We start from the raw sequence: 10,331 nt of genomic DNA, 5'->3' as shown, positions 1-10,331 counted from the left end.
TTAGCACCCCTTTAATACTGCAGCGATCACGTCTCTTTAAACACTGGTGTCACATACCTGAGATTAGGGAGGTATTCAACTAGATTGCTGAAAATTAAGATCACAGAGCAGTTTGTCAATCAATAGTTGTATAATGATTCCATCCTAACAATAAGACTTCATGGAGTTCAGCTTGAGCAGAAGGAAAACAAAATAACAGGACTCTGAAATGTCTGTACATGTTCTTGTAGAACTCTGAACCAGTGTAAATCAATGAAGATCAAGATCTTTAATGGACACTTAGGCTGAGAAATACTGTAAGGATCTCTCTAGAACAAAGCTAATGGCTTTAGATAAGATATACAGTTTATGAACAAGAAGTGATGCTTCAGCTCTTCAGGTTTTTTTTGTTTAATGCTCTCTTTGGAATCAATGGCAATATCATAATGTGTTTCCAAGAAAGGGATGAAGTTATGAAAGACCTAATTTCTGTCAGTAGTTTTTTGAATTATATTGAAAGCAGTTTTGAATGGCATCTTAATCATCATTCACAGATTACATGTTGAACAGAAGAGAGCCAGAAAAGGGTTAGGAATAAGGACAATGTTAAATGAAATCAAACCTGGGAAAACATCAGCTATACACAGTGTTTGGAAGGAAAATAATTCAATAAATATTAGTTAAAACACAGTAGCTGGTCCTGTTTCATCCCTGCTGCAAAGCTGCTGTGTCATTGAAATTAAATTCCAGCAAGAGCCAATTTGTCCCATGCAGTGAGATGAGGCGCCACAACATGAGAACAATGCAACCAGCAAGTTAAGTCTTGAGAAGTCTGGATTCAGAAAGGGCAAAAAGTTTTTTTCTGCAAAGCCAGTGACAACCCAGCAGTATTTTCATCTTTTCATCATTTCATCTTCAGAAAGATGTAAACAAACACAAGGGACTTTGGAGAAGAGTTTCAAAACAATTATGTGGTTGCAGGAACTGACTGAGACTTCTTCACAAGAGCTAAACATATGTAGTCCAATTGAGCAGTCTCCAGCAGCAGTGGGAGACAGACCTGGGAATTTTTGAGAGTCTTCATCTAAAGTCCAAAACATGAAGGTATTTACAGAAACACAAATCAAACCATGTGATAAAATTAATCACTAGAAAGTAAGCTGGCAGGGAAAAGTATACCCATAAAAAAGTGATTCTGCTGTGAAATAAGTAGCCAGGAAAGCAGCTGCATATCAGTCCAGATTAGCAGGTACTAACAACCAAATCTCATGGGGGTTATTTACTGGAATCACACAGAGCCCCAGGGAGCAGCACAATTAGCAAACAGAAAGACACAGAAGACACACAATCTAGGTGTTCTCCAAACTAAATGTCTAAAGCATCTCCCTTCCTAAGTTTTTGAAATAATAGCACCTTGATTGTTTCAATCATCTAAACGTCTCACTAAAATTTTGATCCACTAGTTTATGCAGAAGGCTCCTCCTCCTAGGAAAAACAAAAAGGTTTGCTATGACTGATAACAGAAACACCTTTTGCCTGTATTAGTTCAGTTGCACATCTATTTCATTTAAGAATATAGAAGTTATTGGAATACAGCTGTTAGAGCCTATCGATCACACTGTCAGCATCTGAGGCTTTTTGGGTTCACAGAAAGAGCAGACAAATGCAGGGGGGAGGAGAACCTGTAATTTTGCTTTTTGCTATTCCTGACTGAAGCAAACATCCATTTCTAGTTGGTTTTGCATTTTACTACATTAGCACACATGGGCACATTGCTGGATTGGTGTCTCATAGGGGAGTCACATATTGGCAGGAGCAATAGACAACAACGACGTTGTATTTTCCAATTCTTAGACCTATGTCTTACTGAAAACTGGCAGTCCAGTTCCTGCATCTTATTCCAGGTTAAAGCAAGCCCCAATTGTGGTCTAAATCTTGTTGTCTGTTAACTTTATGGCACACAAATACAGCAATGTGTATTTTCTACATCCTTCCACTCATATTAGTGAGAACCATTTTACATCAAATCTTCCTCCAGTTTCTCTGTCCACACCTTAACTTCACGTCCTTGTCTATTTCACTTTTGCTCAATTTTTTCCTCCTTTGGGAACAATAACAGAAGCACAGAAACTTTCCAGTTACAGTTGTTTTTCCCTTGGAAATTAAAATGATAGGCATTGGTAAGGGAAAAGGACCGCACAGTAGCAATTACGCTCATGTTGAGTACATCATTTGGCCTGTGTATTTTGGTTGCCTTCTGAAGGTCCTTTTATTTTAGCCCCAGGCCTACTTGGCTGCAGTAGGTCATTTGTTTCCGACAGCAATAAAAATAAAAAGAAAAAAGAGACAGCCCCAAAAGCAGCATTCTTTTTTTTTTTCCCCTGAGGATGTTGTTTTCTAGCCCGTCTCAGTTTCCGGTTCCCATGAACCAGCCTGTTGCTGTTGTGTTTGGATTCACTGCACCATAGGAAAATGTTAAAAAGCTTGCTTTCTTTGAAGGCAAAAGCAAGACAGATGTTAATAGAAAGCCACCTTGATTTCCATGCTTTTAAAAAAACAAATCTAATTTTCCAACATTTTTCTCCACAGTCCTACTTGTATTTGTTCCAGAAAAATCCCTGTCATCTTTCCTAAGATTCGAGAGGTATAGAAGGGCCTGCTTTCTGCAGCAACTCACTTTCCCTGTGGATGGGGCTGCTCTGCCAGGAGATCCTGACTAGGATTTTGCTCATTGCAACGAGTATTTTGGGAAGTATGATCCTGCCATGGCTCCACAGTCTAGCTAAGAGTGAGAGCTGGGCCAGACCATTTGCACCTTCAGATCCAGCCCATCCCTCTCTGCTCCAAAGAGAGAGGTCAGGGGATAGGAGTACAACTGGTAACAAGAGCCCAGAGAACTGTCACTCTGTGGCAACTGTGGCTTGTGGAAAACACATGCACACACACACACACATATATAGTTAATCTCTAGTTTTCAGTCATTACTGCAGGACTTGGAGTAAAAAGGGGTTTTTTGCTTTGGTTTTGGTTTTATACAGCCTCATTTGATAAGCTGGAATACTTAGCCCTGCTTCCATTAGTAGGTTGGAGTGGATGATCCAGTGAAGCTCCTTCCAACCTGAATTATCATCCTATGACCCTAAAAAGCAATTAAACTCTCAGTCCAACCCCCCACCTCAAATAGCTTTGGGACTTGACTGATTTCTATCCAGCTTGGCAAAGCAGTATTAAAAGACAGTTAAAGTCCTGGGAGTTATTTTCATTTGGGGGGTGGTTTATTTGGTTTGGTTTTTTTGTTAGCTTGTTTATGGGGGGAGGGGGTTTTTGTTTGGTTGGTTTGTTTTTTTTTTAAATTATGGCAGGACAGAGAAGAAAGATGAAAAGCAGATTCCTCCCCCCTCCCCTTTCCTGGGAAAAGCAGACAGATTTCTCATTTTGAATGCTCTTTAGCAACAGCACATACATCAACCAGCCTATTTCCTTCAGCTGTTTATGTCTGTGACTAAGATAAGTCAAACACACCAACTCTCACGCAACAGCCCCATTTTCCCCTCCTCAAGATGCCATCCTTTCTCCAGAGGGGCTCACAGCCCGATCTAGCAGATGCCATGGGGAAGTAATGGTGCTCCATAGCCGCAGATCCAAACTCTGGGGCTCTCTGGCACAATCGGAGATACACCCCATACTCCTAAGGAGCCACAAAATCCACCCCCCTCTCCCAGACGAAACCTGGGAGAGCTAGCACATACTTCTGTGTCACTGGCACAGATAAGTTGCATTTTTTGCTGTAGTTTCATGCCAGAGACAGCTGTTACATTCTCTGGCAATCTTCCTCTCGAAAACAGCCACACGTACTTCAGACTTCACAGGAACTCCAAGGTGCTCTCATGCCCCAGAAGGTTTTCAACCCTGAGGACAGGTACAAGATTTGAAAGCAAGATTGGGCCCTCAGTCAGCAAAACATCCAGGTTTCTAAGGGCACTATCTCACCCCGGGCTGGCTTCTGTGGACAGTTGGAGACACCCAGCGTGAGCCGCCCTCAGGGTGACAGGTGAGGAGCCCCAACTGCTGCTGCTGGCTCAGGATGCATCCCCAGGGCTGTGCTTAGTGTCAGCATCAGCCAGGCACCCGGCTGCCCCCAGGTAAGCGGATCAGAGATAGTGGGATCCCTCTCCATAAACTGACGTGCATTTCCACACAGGAGCCACAGGTCCTGGTTTGTACCTCTGTGCTTCCCCCTCCTTCCCCTGATGTGGGATAAAACACAGCAGAGACTGAAAGGTTTAAGATAGTTCCGCATATTTATTTATGTATATATTTATGATTCAGGCAAAGCCAAAACACTAAAAAAAGCCCTTTCCTCTGACGGACTGCACGTGAGCACGGCACACTCATGTGTGCCATGCACTTGACTCACAGCAGCTGGGAGACTTTGGCTGTCCTCTTAAATAACAGGCACTGTGATGGCCCTGTATGTCTGGGGCACTGTCCCCCTCCCATCTCACAAGGCAATATCACAGCTTATTTCACAGCTCCTCAGTCTCATGAGCCAGTCCTGAGTGACCTGCACACTGCACCATCATGTTTGGGGCAGTGGGGAATGCTGGGGGTGCAGGGGAGCAGGGCTGCAGTGCAGCGTGCCAGCTCAGAGCACACGGAGTTCAGTGCCATCACACCGGTTAGGGGTGGGCAGGAAAAAAATGCAAGAGATGTTCTTCATGTCCCCTCATTGACAGAAGGACTGTGAATGCCTGTTCTAAGGAAAATCCTATTTGTGCCCATTCTGGGATCTTGATTCCCTCAGTCCTGCCTGTCTTCTCCTAAAAAATAAAAAAGGAGGGGGTGAGGGGGGAGGTCGGCAGACTAGTGGCGGTACTGAGAAATTGTAAAAGGGCAAACTGGCACGTGTTTCATCGATCCCACACCAACCACACGTTGCACAAGGGCACATTTCTGCGTGCAACGGAGGGAGGGCAGCACCACCAGGCTCACGCAGGCTGGCACTGTTCCGGAGAATTCCCGTAACCTCTTGGAAGGGTTCAGAGCTGGTCCAGCACCCAAGCAGGAGGTGCTTGCTTTGCCATGGAGCTAGCCTCCTGTGACAGGACTGCAAAAATGCAGCACACCCTGCCCTGCATCCTCTGCACATGCAATTTTTTGAGGTGCTCTGCCTCTGGTCTCTGAGAGGAGCTCTGCCCTGGGATGCTGCATTGCATGGGATGAGGATCCCGCACAGAATCTGGTACTCCTGAGTTTGGGATGGCACCCACCTCAAAGGATCTTGCTCCCAGCTGTGGCAGCAGCACCCTGCCAGCACTTATGGCACCTTCCAGTTCCAGCCTGCTGCATCGTGTACATGATAGTATCCAACCCCGATAGCCCTATCCCCAGATCTCTCAGAAAGGGAAAGGCATCATCCTTTGGGTTGCAGGAAGCACAGGCTGGCCACGCACCCTCCTTGTGAATTTCAGTTTGTTGCCAAATCAGTGCTAATTACAATTTCTTTGTACAAGCACTCTCACACAGGCAGCATTTTGCTTGTGAAAAATCAACAGAGCCCAAGTAACTGTAAAAATAGAATCAGATGCAATAACACCTTACATAAGCTTTGGTTAATAATAAACCCAACTTTACTCAAATCCTAGTGACTCTAGTCCTTGTAGTGACAAGATAGGAGGCAACTATGAGAACATATTGAACCATTTCCCGTGAAGTGATGAGATTATCCTTCCTGCATTTTGTGAATTGTTAATGAAGGAAAGGACATATTTGGGGTTCCCCTGTCCCATTAATTGGAATTGTTCTGGTAGCTTGAATCAAATATCTGATTTATCAGACTGATTGTGAGTATTACAGCACAGATTGATAAACTGTGTTTTACTGGGACCCAAAAGCTATAAATACATACCAAGTAGAATTCCCAGCTATCTTTTGGTTTACCTGCCTCTAAAATCAATGATAAGACCCTAAAAAAAAAAAAAAAGTAATGTTACAACTATTGTTTGGCTAAATTGGGTCTGTTCTGGCTATCCTCAGGCTTCTTGATTAGACAAACTGGTCTTTATAAACTGTGTTTACTTCTGCCAAAGCACAACCTGCTTGATCAGAGAATAATCCAAATTTCTGATAAACTGGATTATCCATTTTGGACCCCTTTGAACTAAGAAAATAGCAGTCTTCCCTCCTGCCTCTTAGTGATTGTAAGGGCCTGAAATACTGTCATAGAAGTTTAAAATCAATGATAAGACCCTAAAAAAAAAAAAAAGTAATGTTACAACTATTGTTTGGCTAAATTGGGTCTGTTCTGGCTATCCTCAGGCTTCTTGATTAGACAAACTGGTCTTTATAAACTGTGTTTACTTCTGCCAAAGCACAACCTGCTTGATCAGAGAATAATCCAAATTTCTGATAAACTGGATTATCCATTTTGGACCCCTTTGAACTAAGAAAATAGCAGTCTTCCCTCCTGCCTCTTAGTGATTGTAAGGGCCTGAAATACTGTCATAGAAGTTTACAAAGCTACCCAAGAGCAGTCTCTAGCCTGCCTGTTTCTCCTACTCAGGAGACATTATTTGAGGAAAGCATTAAACAGATACTATTATCAGCCATACCTATCCTCTTCTGCCATGGAGACAGTAATGTTCCAGGACAGGTTAGAGACAAAAAGGCACCCAAGTCTTCAGTAGCTAAATGACTAAGAACACACATTCCAGGGGCAAACAAAGGAAAGGTATTTAGATGCATTGAAATGCAATAGTCTCAGCCTCAGTGATACTGACAAAGAACAAGCCCTATAAAGGAATTTGCAAGGTCATAACCTGGTAAGAAAATTCATATTCCTTCTAGACACTGCCAACTAGATTTTCAAGCTTCTCTAAAGCCTGTTCTGAGTCAGACATTGCTTCAAGTTTTTGGTGTCTCAATAATAATGTATGTGTTGGTGCATCAATTATACCTGTATCTAATGTGAGTTATTTAGATATGTTTGTTATAAGCAAAAAACCCCATCCATTTGCATATCAGATCATCTGTTTTTCCTCAGTTTGGTGACAGGAGTCCAACCCAGATGTTAATTACAGAGAGTATTTCAAAAGCAAAGGCACTTCTTAGGGTAAGTTTGAAGGGAGAAAGTAACACTCACTTTTCAAAAACTTCTATTTGTAGAAAGATAAAATTAAAGCATATGCTCTGACATAATGAGATAATCCCCTAATGTATGAAAATGTTGAAATTTATAACCTGTCTTAATAGTGATTTTTTTTCTTTGATGTGTGAGATTTCTTAGCTTTAACAACATTCTAACAATTTTTTAGTGCTTTTTTAAACGAAGGAATGCACATGCATACATGTCATGGGAAGAGCTACCATCTCAAAGTCATGGTGGAAGAAGTGTCCAGGTTCAGAAGTGAGCAGTAGAACTCCCATGGACAGCCAGCAGAGAGTGGGAGCAGGTATCACTGCATCACAGCGTGACCCTGAATAAGATATCTGACTGCCCAGGTCCAGTTTCTCAGTTTGTGAAACAGGAATATTAATGTTTAACTACCTCAATAAACCAACACCTACATATTAATACTGAAAAGGACATCGTATTTCCATGATTTAGTACATGGGAGTTCCTTTTACCGAAAATTTGACCATTTGACATTCCCATCCAAAAAAAAAAAGTTGTCTGTAAGAATGACACAAAATTGACACAAGGCCTCACAGCAAAGAGATTTGGGGATTTAACGTATCAAAGAGAAGGTCAAAAGTTAACTTGCTTACAATCTACAGATATTTATACAAAGAGAGGAACTGTAACCAGAGGGCTCCATCTCCTAGACAAAGGCAAAACAACTACTAGAAATTCTAAATACCCAAGGCTGCAAGGAAGGGGCTGGCAGTAACAATCTTCAGATCAAGGCTGGAGAGCATAAAGTTCTGAGACACACACTAGGTCACTGGCTTACCTTCGGGCATCACTGGCCAAGATCTCACATGCTTTCTTTGCAGAGGGGTCAGATCAGACTCAATCTGAATGCATTCTTCCAGCCTCCATCTAGAAAATGATTTTTTAAATGGCACAAATTGAATTAAAGATCCAAGAGGGCATCCTTATCCAAGGGCTGGTAATAACTCAAGAAAAACTAACACTGAAGCACTAACATATAATGTTATTGAAGCTTCTGTTGATAGCTTTAAAACATCAGTTCGACCTTTAAAAAAGGTTTTCTTGGAGGTGTGTGGGGGAAATAGAATGGCAATTTTTGCCAGAAAGGGTGGCGAGGAACACAAACAGTCAAGGGCAGCCCCACAGCGCTCCAGTTGCTATGAGGGAGAGAGGGACAGCTAGGAAAAAGTTATTGTGAGTCAAAAAGCCTCAGGAATGGGAGGAAAGATTTCATGTCATCTATCTCACTGTGGATCTCTCTGCTTCTTTCACCTGGAAGCAGCCTGTCTTTCCTGATTTGAGCTCTTTTTGTGGGAATGCACAACAGCCTATTTGTTGTCCCCTTGTCCTCTCATTTTGGGTAAAGATGAGTGATCAGTACTCCCCAAATTTGAACAGATCAGTCTTTTGAATGATTAATTCAGCTGGAAATAACGGCATGAGGTAAATAGTAACAGGAAAAGACAGTTGTTCTGGACCCATAATTGTTTCAAACAAAGTTTACCAAGCCTAGGAAATCAAAGCTCTGTACTGTCAGGTTGCACTTAATCTTCCCCATCTCTATTATCAAGACTCCAGCGTCTACAGGCAACACCACTCCATAATAGGCAACTCTGAAAGGGGCTAGAAAAGTTAAACCACGGCTGTAAGCAGGGATGAATTTGGATATTCACACCTTGCCTGTTATTTCTTCACATATTCCAGAACTGCAGCTAAGAACCCTCTTCTAGATGTATGTCCCCTTCCTCATACAGACAATAATTGTCATGAGACGGTCGGCAATGGAAGAGACAGGGCAGATTGCTCGGATCCAAGAAGCCGATTTTATTGGTACAGAGCTGAGTATTTATACCTTTTCAGCAGTTACTAAAAATAAATTCTTATATAAGCAGCAATCACTATAACAAACATATCTATGTTTCTTAATAACATGGCAAAACTAGAAGCTAGCACTAACTAACACAGGTACATACCACGCATGCCGCTCCCTTATGCTATTTCGTTATAGGCCGCACTGCCTGCCATGGTTTGCGGCCTAGCAGCGCTAGTGTGTCCACTTCTGACATGAGTTTAGCAGTGCTCTCACTTCTGCTTGCTAGCTGTATCGCCAATTATTTGGTAATAATTTAAAAACAACCAAACCAAAATATCCTGTGCCTAAATCCCTGAAACTCTCTCCTTTGGACTTATATGTCTAAACCGATTGCTTTTCCATGAAAAATTGAAACATTCAGGCTTCAAATTAACCAGGGTTAAAGGAGTGCTCTGTTGGGATACAGGAAACTTGGGTTTAACCCCTCCTCTTCTGTGTGATTTAGAACTTAAAACATGAACGCGTACCTTCTACCTTCTGGAGGCCCAGAAGGTAGCCAGAACAGGCTACTGCATCCTAAAGGTAGTCCGGAGCAAACACTGCTAAGGATTATGTTGAAATGGTGCACTGCCTGCGGTATCATGTTCCCAAATGTCACATTATTTACTGTAAGCACCCATGAACTACATGTACTCTTATCTCCTGATTCAAAGGTAGTTGGCTGCAGACACCAACAAACCCACAAACACAACATTATGTGGTTTGCTGTTTACTTTCCATCGTTTACCAACACAGATCCATACCCAACTGGCAAAGGATCTCGTACGGGTTGTGTCTTTTCTTTTTTTAATTACTAAAAAAATGTAAGTTTGCAAAATCGCCTAACTTTATGTTGCTAAGTCAGCAATAAATAACATATTTAAGCATTTAAATAAGACCCATTTAAAAGTCCAGTTGACTCTATAGCTATAAAAGCAATTAAATCAACCTTTTTACATATTGCAATTACAACACCGCTCAGTGAAGAGTTTGGATGGAATCCTGGTGAGGGACGTGAGTGTCCCCGCAGCATGTTTAGTCCCATTAAAAAGTTCTAGGAACTACTTCAGATGACATTTATGATCCCAGGCCTCTTGTCAAAAATATCTCTTTCTAAATATTTCACAGAAATCAGTAGAACACCATTTCCAAGAGGTGTTTCAAATCAGCTTCAGTGGAAGCTGAACACCTACCAGTCTTTAGAAGACAAATTATTACCCACTTGTGAATCTCCCAGGTACAGGCTATTTGTATTTCTACCACCAAAGGAAAATGTCTTTCCTCATTTTGGGGAGCACATTCATGTGTCATACCAGTTTAGCAAAGTACAGACCAAGTCCTGTATTT

The 10,331-nt window shown here is 42.0% G+C and overlaps 1 long non-coding RNA gene across 1 annotated transcript; it reads right to left on the bottom strand.

Moving 5' to 3' along the window:
* Nucleotides 1-4,278: 4,278 nt before the first annotated feature.
* On the bottom strand, nt 4,279-9,707 carry LOC108449218. The gene is made up of 3 exons (XR_001865343.1): nt 8,808-9,707; nt 7,932-8,020; nt 4,279-5,945 (listed from the first exon to the last, which is right to left on the bottom strand). It is a non-coding gene; the product is annotated as an uncharacterized LOC108449218 (long non-coding RNA).
* Nucleotides 9,708-10,331: the final 624 nt, after the last annotated feature.

The sequence above is a fragment of the Corvus brachyrhynchos genome, unplaced genomic scaffold (assembly GCF_000691975.1).
Source record: "Corvus brachyrhynchos isolate BGI_N302 unplaced genomic scaffold, ASM69197v1 scaffold258, whole genome shotgun sequence".
Taxonomy (NCBI): Eukaryota; Metazoa; Chordata; class Aves; order Passeriformes; family Corvidae; genus Corvus; species Corvus brachyrhynchos.
The sequence above is the reverse complement of the archived record's forward strand: the minus strand, read 5'-3'. Positions and strand labels throughout refer to the sequence as shown.